Raw genomic sequence first — 12,753 nt, 5'->3', positions numbered from 1 at the left:
TGTGCCAAGCACTGTTCTAAGCACTGGGGTAGATACAAGGTTATCAGATTGTTCCACATGGGGCTCACATTCTTAATCCCCATTTTACAGGTGAGGTAACAAGCACAGAGAAGTTAAGTGACTTGCCCAAGGTCACAGCAGACAAGCGGCGGTGCTGGGATTAGAACCCATGTCCTCTGACTCCCAAGGCCGGGCTCTTTCCACTAAGCCATGCTGCTTCTCACTACTATTATTATTTCTATTACTCATCCCACTTTTACCTCCCCCAGATTTGGTCTTCTTCTCTGACTATACAACTTTAGCAGATGTGTAATCTCTAACCCCTCATCCTTGCATTGGCTTTGAATTCAGAGAAGCAGCATGGCCTATGACAGAGCATGAGTCTGAGAATCAGAAGGGCCCAGGTCTGATTTTGGCTCCACCACTTGTCTGTGTGTGACCTTGGGCAAATAACTTCTCAGTGCCTCAGTTACCTTACCTGTAAAATGGAGATTAGGACTGTGAGCCCCATGTGGGAAATGGACTATGTCCAACCTGATTAATGTGCATCTACTGCAGCTCTTGTCCTCTCAGGGACACACCTGGAGAGCTTCCAGTCCTCTACCAGTCTCGGCTACAGGAGGGAGAGTCAAACAGAGGCCTACCCATTCCATTCCTAGCTTGGCCCGTGGCTAGCTAGTGGAAGACAATCTGCTACAAGCTGGGCAGCAGCGACATGGGAGGAAGTCGAGGGAGGAGGCTCAAGGCTACCGTGCGGAAGGAAGCAATGGTAAAGCGCTTGTGGATTTTTCCAAGAAAACTCTATGGATCCACTATCTGAGCCATTGCAGATGGAGAGTGGGGTTATTCTGGGAGAGATGAGTCCATGGTATCACTATGGGTTGGAGACAACTCATCAGCTTAAGACAAGACTACAGCTCTTAGAACAATGCCCGGCACAGAGTAAGTACTTGACAAAAACATTTTTTTAAAAAAGTCCAACAATGTTGACCAACACCATATTTTGTTCACCTTGTACAGATCATGTAGTAAGTGTCATGAGCTCCCTGGTTTGTACCAACGAGGCTCTCTCGGACCAGGGAGCTTCAGTGACATGTAAAAGAATCAGACCACACCACCAACCACCAAGTTTACTGTGGAAAGTTTTTTACTTAGTTTTACCAAAACACAAGGGAGTGACACATACATACTCAACTCCACCAAAGGTCCACTACCAGTCTGTTGCTCAGGGGAGTCCATTCTGCCAATGCTTCTTCTTTCTGCTTCCATGTGCTGCTCTCCTGCTTCCTTCTCGCTTAGTGCCTCTCCCTCAATGCTTGCTTCTCCTTTGTGTGCTTCCTCACAATTCAAAATGAGTGCCTTTTATCTGCCTTAGATGTCACAGCTGTGGCTCTAAGCAGTCACTGATTGCTCCAGACCCATTACTGGGTAGAACAGGGAGAGAAAGCCCTTCCCTCCCTCCTTGTTCCGCCACCACAGACCCGCAATCACCTGTCTCAGGTAGAGCCCATCAGTGCCTTTGCAAAGTCTCTTCCTTGTTGTTGTTCACAGGATCACAGTCACAAATAAGGCAGCATGTTTTGGGCTCGCCACAGTAAGCATGTGGGAGAATACAATACAGTTGTAGACATACTCCTTGCCCTCATGGAGCTTACTTGGAGAAGAGGCATGGTGGAGTGGATAGAGCACAGACCTGGGAGTCGGAAGGACCTGGGTTCTAATTCCACCTCCACCACTTGTCTGCAGTGTGACCTTGGGCAAATCACTTCACTTCTCTGTGCCGCAGTAACCTCATCTGCAAAATGGGAATTAAGACTATGAGCTCCATGTGGGACAGGGACTCTATCCAGCCTGATGTGTTTGTATTCCACCCCCGTGCTCAGTATAGTGTCTGGCACATAGTAAGCACTTAACGATTACCATTGTTATTATTATCACTTACCAGTTCCTGGAGTCATCTGAAGCTCTGCTTAGAACTACATCTTACTGGTTCCTCTTTTTGACTCCTGTGCTCTCACCTCTATGGGTCAGAGAAACTAAAACAAGGCAATAAGCAAGGGAAGAAGAAGCATCAAGCTCTCTTTCCCCACAAACACTTGCCAAGTGACCCATCAGTTCTTTCTCCAAACATCTGTGGTGCCACTATCAGAGGCAGAAATCTGGGTGGGATGCACCATTGATCAGATGATCCAATGTGGGCATCCCTCAGCCAGTCTTTTTCTGCATTGGCCAGTGGTCGACAGGGGTTTGTTCCAGGCTGGGATGGGAGTAGGAGTTCATAACCCCCAAAATGTGGGGCCTTTTGCTCATCATTGTTGGAAGTAAATTGCAAGGTTTAATTTTCTTTGTTATGATAGATTTCCCTTTGGTGGTTCTCAAGAACAAACAAAAATGATACACTGGGTTCATGAGCTTTAAAACCACACAGATGTACGTTTATTAAAAAAATAGCATTCAGGAGTCTAAAAACATTGAACATAGTCTTGGAATAATTAAATCTTGTAAAACTCCTTTGTTTACCAAAACTCAGCTTCTAAGCTTCTACCAAATAAGAATGGACCTTTAATTTCTTCTACAAATGAAAGTTTCCAACCCCAAGGCTTTTATTCTCTATATGAGTCCTTTTACATTCATCATTAAAGCAGAGAGTTCAGTTCAGTTAATTGGGCTCTTCAGTACTGCATAAGCCAAAGAAAACCAAAATCAAGTAGGTTCCATTGTTTGCCTCATGCGTACAAAAAGCAGCCAGCAAAGTGTAGTTTGAATCTCTCTTTTGATGGTGACACAAGGGACAGCTAATTCAGGGTGTTTTTTCTCATATAGAGAGCAAAACAATTTACACCCAGAAGGGATACTAATCATGGGTCTTAGCCTCAATAACTTGCTTATTGCTTTTAGGAAGTTCCTTATTTAACTTGCCTGAAGAAGTTTGATTATTTTTATGATTCTCTAGAACATCTATTATTATCACCATTAAGATTTGTACTAATAAAATAGGGAATTATGAAGCTAACTCCCTCTTCCTGCCCCAGGTAAGGGGAAGCAGGATTGTTGAGCCGGATTCTTCAGCGACTAGGGAATGCATCATATTCACTGGTGACTTTGCTGGGCAATCTTGAAAAATTATTTGGGAAGAGAAAGAAGGCAGAACCAAAGACATTCCCCAAACCATTTTTCAGGTTCCTGTTGATTATCCCTACTTAAAACTCACCTCCTCCAAGAGACGTTCCCAGACTGAGTTCCTCTTCTCCCTCTACTCCCTCTGCCATCCCCCCTTTACCTCTCCGCAGCTTAACCCTCTTTTTCCCCTTTTCCCTCTGCTCCTCCACCTCTCCCTTCCCATCCCCAGAGCACTGTACTCGTCCGCTCAACTGTATATATTTTCGTTACCCTATTTATTTTGTTAATGAATTGTACATCGCCTTGATTCTATCTAGTTGCCATTGTTTTTATGAGATGTTCTTCCCCTTGACGCTGTTTATTGCCATTGTTCTCGTCTGTCCGTCTCCCCTGATTAGACTGTAAGCCCGTCAAACGGCAGGGACCGTCTCTATCTGTTGCCGACTTGTTCATCCCAAGCGCTTAGTACAGTGCTCTGCACATAGTAAGCGCTCAATAAATACTATTGAATGAATGAATGAATTAATCATATAGAGGAAAGAGTAAGGGTCTGGGAGTCGTAAGATCTGGGTTCTAATCTGGCTCTGACATTTGTCTGCTATGTGATTCCGGGCGTCATTTCTCTGCACCTCAGTTCCCTCATCTGGAAAATGGGGATTGAGACTGTGAGCCCCTTGTGAGACAGGGACTGTGTCCAACCCTATTATCCAATGCTTGGAGTAATAGTGCTTGTACTATTCCAAACACTTGTACTCTTCCAAACACTTAGGAAAGTGCTCAGCACACAGTAAGTGCTCAATTAATACCACTGATTGTTTATCATTACACAATAATATGCCTTCTATGATAGCATAGTCGACTTTTACTTCAGTAGAAGCACCCACCCAGGCTTTCCCAGTCGAGTCCTCCATCTTAGCTACTCCACACCTCGACTTTGAAATTTACCCATCTTACCTACTCCACCCCCACATACCTCAACTCCCCTTTCCCTGTGACTCCTGGCTTCTTTCCCCAGTCCCTATACCCCAAATCTGCCACATTCCCAACAACCTTCAGCACTCCCCTCTCCTTCTACAAGTCAAAACTGTATCTTGATTTTCTTTTTAAGCTTGCTTCAGGATGGCAGTCATGACCAGCCTCTTGAGAGACAGTTGTGAGAGCTATGTGATTTCAAACCATCCAATCAGATGTCTGGTTGAAAGTGGGCAGGGGAATTATAGAGAGGGAAAAGAGAACCAGTATTTCCCAGGAACCAAATGAGCAGATTCAAGTCAAAAACTTGCTTTCTTCTTTCCTATCTCTGGCTCAGGAAGGTTATTACCTCATTATTATCGTTATTATCATTATCATTATTATTCAATGATTATTTTGGGTTAAGTACTGGTCTTAATGCTAGGGTAAACACAAATTAATCAGGTTGGACACAGTTCCTGTCCCCCATGGATCTCACAGTCTGAGGAGGAGGGACAACATGTATTTAATCCTCATTTTACATAAGAGGAAACCAGGACATAGAGGAGTTAAGTGTCTTGTCCTAGGTCTCTCGGAAGCAAAGTTGGAATTAGAATCCAGGCCCTTTGACAACCAGGCCCGTGCTCGTTCCACTGGACCACAATGCTTTGAGACTTAGCCTTCCCTCGTAGTAAGGAGCCACCTTATCTCCAGGGAGCCATCATGGCCTAATGGAAAGAACATACCACTAGAAGTCAGGAGCTTAATCCCAGCTCTGCCATCACCCAGCTATGTCACCTCGAGTAATCACTTAATCTCTCTGTGTCTCAGCTTCCTCATCAGTACAGTGGAGGGAAGATGTCTGCTCTTGCTACCACCTAAATTGTCAGTCCATGTAGGATAAGATCTGCATCCAATCTGGCCTTCATTTCCCAACCCTAGTGCTTAGCACATAGTATGTGCTTAAAAAGACAACCATTGTTAGCCAAACCTCGAGGGTAAAGTTCATCAAATGAGTAGGAGCAGTCTTCTGGGTTTCAATTTGGGGTTTCATTCTGGATTTTCTTTTGTATTTATTTTCAATTTTGGCATTGATTAAAATGTCACCCTTTTTTCTGGGAAAACATTATCAATCAATCATTGATATTAACTGACCAGTTACTGTGTGCAAAACACTATACTAAGGACTTGGGAGAGTACAATATAACAGAGTTGTTAGAAGAATTCCCAGCCCACAGAGAGTTTACAGTCTAGAGGGATTGACAAAAAGCAAGAGGAAATATGAGCCTGCAGAGAGGGAGAAAAATCAAGGCTGGAGATGTAGATTTGGGAATAATCCGCATGGAGATGGTAGTTGAAGCCATGGAAGTGAAGGAATTCTCCAAGGGAGTGGGTATAGATGGAGAATAGAAGGGGACCCAGAACTAAGCCATAAGGGATTCCCACAATTAAGGGGTGGGAAGCAAAGGAGGGGCCTGTGAAAGCAACTGAGAATTAGCAGCCAGAGAGATAGGAGGGTAGCAGCATGGCCTAATGGATAGAGCAGGGGCCAAGGAGTCAGAAGGATCTTAGTTCTAATCCCAGTCCGCTACTTGTCTGCTGTGTGACCTTGGGCAAGTAACTTAACTTCTCTGTGCCTCGGTTACCTCAGCTGTGAAATGGAGATTAAGATTGTGAACCCCATGTGGGACAGGGTCTGTGACCAAGCTAATTAGCTTGTATTTATCCCAGCGCTCAGTACAGCGCCTGGCACATAGTAAATACTTCACAAATACCATAAAAAAACCCCAAAAAACCAGAAACCAGGAGAGAACAGTGTCAGTGAAGCCAAAGTTGGATAACGTTTCCAGGAGAAGAGAGTGATTGGTAGTGTCAAAGGCAGCTGGGAGATCAAGGAGGATTAGCATGGAGTAGAGGCAGTTGGATTTGACTAGGTGGAGATAATAATAATTATTGTATTTTTGAAGCACTTTCTATGTGCCAGACACTCTACTAAGTGCTGGGATGGACACAAGCAAATCAGGATGGTCATAGTCCCTCTCCCACTTGGGGCTCATAGTCTCAATCCCCATTTAACATAGGGAACAGAAGCACAGAGAAGTGAAGTGACTTACCCAAAGTTACAGAGCAGACAAGCGGCAGAGCCGGGATTAAAACCCATGACTTTCTGACTCCCAGGCCAGTGTTCTATCCACTACACCATGCCGATCACTGGTGACCTTTAAAAAGTCTCTCTACCCTTCGATGCTATTCCAGTTGTCAAAAGACAAAGTAGTCCCTATGTCCATTCAGGATGTTGAAGGCAGGGATCATGCTATTTACTCTAGCACTCTCTCCCAAGCCCTTAGCACAATGATCTGCACACAGTAAACACTTGACAACTTCCTCTGATGATGAAGATGGGAAGAGAGGAGAGGATGACCTGAACCTTCAGTCATCAGATGTCAATCATGCATGTTCCTGGGCCAATGTGGAGGCACCACCAAAGACATTTACATCATTGCTCTAAGGCTTTGTCTTAATGGAAAAGAATGATGAATTGTGACAAAAACAAAATGCTAGTTACAATCCTCCTTTTTTCATTTTGAAAATGAGGCCGGGCTCACACTGGTCACTACCGGAAAATAATTTCCCCTCAAGGTCATTTAATTTTTTCAAACTGCTCTGTAGTTTCCCTATTGCAGATATGATAATAGAATACAGCAAAGCAGACAGTAATCCATGAGAAGCAGCATGATCTAGCGGATAGAGCATGGGTCTTGGAGTCAGAGAGACCTGGGTTCTAATTCCGGCTCTGCCACTTGTCTGCTGTGTGACCTTGGGAGAATCACTTCACTACTCTGTACCTAAGGTCGCTCATCTGTAAAATGGGGATCGAGGCTGTGGGAAAGGGATTGTGTCCAGCGTGATTATCTTGTATCCACCCCAGTGCTTAGTACAGTGTCCTAGCACATCTTAAACATTTAACAAATACCACAATTATTATTGGCATTATTAACAAGCATGTCAAATTACAAAATTTCTACCCCAAACCTGAATTTATTTTATGACCTTACTTTGAGGGCCACAGCTAATTTACAGGGCTGATTTTTTGGAGCCTGAGATTTTTACAGTAAGCTCTGCATCCTCTAAGTGATCTCTCCTGTCGAGAGCCTAAGTACGCTGTCCTTCTACTGAATGGTGAGGCTGCCATCCGTGAGACTGAAACTACTGATGGATCCACCTTCGTTGTGCACCACTAAAGAAAAGCAGTGTGCCCTAGTAAATAGAACACAGGTTGGGGGAATCAGAAGGACCTGGGTTCTAATCCTGGCCCTGTCACTTGTCTGCTGTGTGACCTTGGGCTAGTCACTTCATTTCTCTGTGCCTAAGTTACCTCATTTTTAAATGGGGATTAAGACTGTGAGCCCCATGTGGGACAGGGACTGTATCCAACCTGTTTAACTTGCAGCTATCCAGTATAGTGCCTGACACATAGTAAGCGCTTAAAAGTACCGTAAAAAAAAAACACAGCATGTTCTCAGAAATAAAAATACTTGTTCTTTGATCCATGAGTTCTGTTCATTCCTGAAGCTCACTAAGAAAGACATGGAATGGGTAGGTAGGGAAGAGAATAACAGGACAAAGGAGGAAATACCAATTAATTAATAGAACTGATTTAATGCACCAACCTCCCTGTCTCTCCGCACTTTGGTCCATATTTCATTCTGCTGCCCGGATAATTTTTTTACAAAAACGTACAGTCCATGTTTCCCCACTCCTCCCTCCCTGTCTTCCAACTCCCATATTCAATCTGTTGCCACATCCTAATGGTTTTACTTGTACAGATTTTCAATACTTGTTCCTCCTCTCCCTCCAAACATTCATTGCACTACTCCAGGCCTTTGTCATATCTCAGTTGGACTGTTGTGTCAGCTTCCTGGTTGCTCTCCTTGCCTCCTCCACTCTCCTCTCCATTTGTACTTTTTATGGTATTTAAGCACTTACTGTGAGTTAGGCAGTGTACTAAATGCTGAGATAAAAACAAGCTAATTAGGTTGGACACAGTCCCTGTCCCACATGGGGCTCACAACATTGATCCCCACTTTATATATGAGGTAACTGAGGTACAGAGAAGTTAAGTGACTTGCCCAAGGTGGCACAGGAGACAAGTGGCAAAGCCAGGATTAGATCCCAGGCCTTCACTCTTCTACCTTCTCGTTTTTTTAAAAAAGCATCATTCTGCTCACATCACCCCACTCCTCCCAAACTTTAGTTGGTTATCCATTTCTCCCTGAATCAACCTTTGACCATTAACTTTGTGGCATTCAGTCAATACAATATGATCATACCACTTTAGTACAATCACTTATCCAATCCTGACTAGATTACTGCATCAGCCTCCTTTCTGATCTCCCAACCTCCTGTCTCTCCCCACTTCAGACCACACTTCACTCTGCCTCCTGGATTATCTTTCGAAAAAAACCTTCTGGGAATGTCACGCCCCCCTTCTCAAAAATCTCCAGTGGTTGTCTATCAACTTCATATCAAACAAAAACTTCTCAATGTTGGCTTCAAAGCTCCCCATCACCTTGCCCCTTCTCAACTCACCTTCCTTCTCTCCTTCTATATCCCAGCCCACACACTCAGCTCCCCTGGTGCTAACCTTCTTACTGTGTCTCATGTCTCATTTTCGCCTGTCCCGCTGTCGACCCCTGGTCCACATCCTACCTCTGGCCTGGAATGCCCTCCCTCCTTAAATCCACCAAATAATCACATTTCCCCCTCCAAGAGGCCTTCCCAGACTAAGCCCCCTTTTTCCTCATCTCCCCCTCCCCTCCACATTGCCCCAACTCACTCCCTTTGCTCTCCCTCCAACCCCCCCGCCCCACAGCACTTGTATATATACATACATATATACATATATATATATATCTTGTTTTTGGCCATCAAGTCGTTTCTGACCCAGAGCAACACTGGGGATGCATTTCTCCCAAAATACCCCCGCTCTCCATCTGCACTTGTTTTGGTAGTGGATCCATAGAGTTGTAAAAATATGGAAGTGGTTTGCCATTGCCACCTTCCGCGCAGTAAATTCAAGTTACCACCCTCGACTCTCTCCCATGCTGCTGCTACCCAGCATGGGTGAATTTTGACTTGTAGCCAATGGCCTTCCACTCGTTAGACACTGCTCAAGCTGGGAATGGAATGAGTATGTCTCTCCTTGACTATCCCTCCTGTACCCGAGACTGGTACCTCTCAGCTCTTCCTAGAAATTCTCCAGGTGAGACCCTGAGGGGGATATGTATATATGTACTTATCTATAGTTCTATTCATTTATATTGATGCCTGTTTACTTGTGTTGATGTCTGTCTCCTCCCTTCTAGACTGTAAGACAGGTGTGGGGATGGATTTATTGCTCTTTATTGCTGAATTATACTTACCCAGCACTTAATACAGTTCCCTGAACACAGTAAGTGCTCAATCAATACGACTGAATGAATGAATGAATGAATTAATACAACTTGTCTATTCTCTTGTCCCACCTGACCCCAACTTTTATTCTTCATTTCTTTCAAGCTAATGTACTCATCAATCCTCATTCTTGTCTCTTCTCTTCTCTCATCTAAGTCCCGCCACTGGCCTAGAACACCCCACTTTTTTCATATTTGACAAACAAATTACTTTCCCTACCTTCAAAGCCTTACTGAAGGCCCATCTTCTCCAAGAGGCCTTCCTTGACTAAGCTCTCATTTTCTCTTTTCCCACTCCCTCCTGTGTGACCCAGCCCCACAGCACTTATGTAGATATCCCTAATCTATTTATATGAATGTCTGTCTCGCTCTCTAGACTGTAAGCTTGTTGTGGGCAGGGAATATGTCTGTTATATTATGTCGTACTTCCCCAAGCAGAACCCTGCACACAGTAAGTGCCAATAAATGTGATTGATGATTGATCCCAATGCCAACTCTTGGCCACACCCTCCTCTTTACCTGGAACTTCCTTCTCCTTCATATCTCCTAGACCACAGCTCTCTCCATCTTCAAAGTGCTTCTAAAATCATATCTCCTGCAGAAGGTCTCATATGATCCGCTCCAAACAAAAACTCCTCACTCTAGGCTTCAAGGCTCTACATCACCTTGCCCCTTTCTACCTCTCCTCCCTTCTCTCTTTCTACCACCCACCCCGCACGCTCCGCTCCTCTGCCGCCCACCTCCTCACCGTCCCTCGGTCTCGCCTATCCCACCGTCGACCCCTGGGCCACGTCCTCCCGCAGTCCTGGAACGCCCTCCCTCCTCACCTCCGCCAAACTGATTCTCTTCCCCTCTTCAAAACCCTACTTAAAACTCACCTCCTCCAAGAGGCCTTCCCAGACTGAGCACCCCTTCTCACTCTACTCCCTCTACCACCTCCCGTTCACCTCTCTGAAGCTAAACCCTCTTTTCCCCCTTTCCCTCTGCTCCTCCCCCTCTCCCTTCCCATCCCCTCAGCACTGTACTCGTCCGCTCAACTGTATATATTTCCATTACCCTATTTATTTTGTTAATGAAATGTACATCGCCTTGATTCTATTTAGTTGCCATTGTTTTTACGAGATGTTCTTCCCCTTGACGCTGTTTATTGCCATTGTTCTTGTCTGTCCGTCTCCCCCGATTAGACTGTAAGCCCGTCAAACGGCAGGGACTGTCTCTATCTGTTGCCGACTTGTTCATTCCAAGCGCTTAGTACAGTGCTCTGCACATAGTAAGCGCTCAATAAATACTATTGAATGAATGAATGAATATGATCAGTTTCTCATCTCCTCACCTTATATGCCATTTTAGCATTTCCACATCACTTAAACACTTAAGTACTCACAACTCCTCCTTAGCACCTATTTACATATCTTGTAGTTTTATTTTAATGTCTCTCACGAGAACAACAAAGCTCATGTGAATTCATTTTATCATATGCTTTCAAGTGCTCAGTATGGAGTTTCACACACAATAGTTGCAAAATAAACACTATCGACTAATTGCTTCACCATTTTGTCCTTAAGGTTATTTTATTTCTGAGGAAATTACTGTCTGGAAAGTCCCACATTTGAAATAAATGTCAATCTTTTATTTAGCTGCTGATGCTCTTCAGAATCTGTTCCCAACCAAGATTTCCACTCTCCAATTGCAAAATTCATGACGCCTCATCTTCTACACTAGGTTGTTCTGTTTCGATCTTAGGTGCCCTTTAAAGCTAACCTTTCAACAGAGCAATTTGTCTGTACCACCAGTCTAGAGAATGGCACCTTAGCTAAGACATAACATATTAACCTTGCCAGCACAATGTACGGTACTAAACCACTCATCAGAGCAGGCTTTAGAATTCTTGACGTTCTACTACTCTATCACTGGTAACAAGGAGCTTGGACTGTTCCGACCTTTCTATTTTTACCATCTCTATATTATTCTTTCTGCCATTATAACTGATTTTTCTGAGTCTTTGGACAACCCTTGGAAAACAGGCTAAACTGGCTTTTAATTGAATCTATCAGAAAGTTGTTTTCCTTTACATGAGTTGGGTTTTTTTTCCATTTTGGGGGCACAAAGAAAAATCACATGCACATCATCTGATTTGGGTAAATTTAGGAAAAACTTCCATCACAATGACCGGCTGAAATGGTTTTAAGCCTATTTTATATGTTTGTGTTGTGTCACAACACATCACTCCTGCTGTGTCTGTCTCCAAACGTTTCTTCCCACTTAAAGTTTTAGATTATGAGCCCCATGAGGGGTGAAGGACTATATTTTATTCCCACCTGTTTATCTTCTCCCCTCCCTCAGCACACATGAAGCATTTAATGAATACTATCACTATGCCTACTTGGTAAAGTGCTGGATAAACTAAAGGACCTTTAGTAGAAGTAGCATGGCCTAGTGGAAAGAGCACGGACTTTGAGTTGGAGGACCTGGATTCTAATCTTGGCTCTGCCAATTGCCTTCTGTGTCATCTTGGGCAAGTCACTTAACTTCTCTGTCTTAGGTTTCCTCATCTGTAAAATGGGGATTCAGTACCTCATCTCTCTCCTACTTAGACTTTGAGCCTCATATTGGAGAGGGATTGTGTCCAATCTAATTAACCTGTATTTAGCCAGCACTCCCCTCTCAGGAACACACCTGGAGAGTTTCCAGTACTCTTCCAGTCTCAGCTATGGGAGGGAGAGTTAAGCAGATGTCTTCCCATTCCATTCCTAGCTGTGGCAGTGGCTAGTGAGTGGAAGGCACTCTGCTATAAATCAAAACTCCCCTTTGCTGGGCAGCAGCGGCATGGGAGAGAGTCGAGGGCAGAGACTCAGGTTTACTGCATGGAAGAAGGCAGTATTTCTACCAAGAAAACTCTACTGATACACTACCAGAATAATTGCAGATGGAGGTGGGGTGTTCAGGGAGAGATGTGTCCATGGAGTTTCTACAGGTCAGAGAGGACTCGACAGTGTAAGACAAGACCCCAGCACTTAGAACAATGCTTACCATATATTAAGCACTTAGGAAGTGCCCTAATTAGTTCATCAGCTTAATGGAGATGATCATTTCATAGTGTCCAAATCCACAACATCAAATATGTCGAAAGCCTCCTTTCCCCCTCAGGTGCACTTGCTTATTAAAATGTGGCACTGTAATGACAATGCCAGATTATGACTGGATCATCTTCATACCAATGTCCATTGGC

General features: G+C 44.1%; 2 non-coding genes across 2 annotated transcripts; both read left to right on the top strand.

Annotated features, from left to right (window-relative positions):
- Positions 1-563: 563 nt before the first annotated feature.
- Positions 564-701, top strand: LOC114815917. Its single transcript, XR_003763712.1, has one exon. It is a non-coding gene; the product is annotated as a small nucleolar RNA SNORA7 (small nucleolar RNA).
- Positions 702-12,182: 11,481 nt separating this feature from the next.
- Positions 12,183-12,320, top strand: LOC114815552. Its single transcript, XR_003763345.1, has one exon. It is a non-coding gene; the product is annotated as a small nucleolar RNA SNORA7 (small nucleolar RNA).
- Positions 12,321-12,753: the final 433 nt, after the last annotated feature.

The sequence above is a fragment of the Ornithorhynchus anatinus genome, chromosome 1 (assembly GCF_004115215.2).
Source record: "Ornithorhynchus anatinus isolate Pmale09 chromosome 1, mOrnAna1.pri.v4, whole genome shotgun sequence".
Taxonomy (NCBI): Eukaryota; Metazoa; Chordata; class Mammalia; order Monotremata; family Ornithorhynchidae; genus Ornithorhynchus; species Ornithorhynchus anatinus.
Note: the sequence above shows the minus strand (reverse complement) of the source record. Positions and strands in the feature narration are given on the sequence as shown.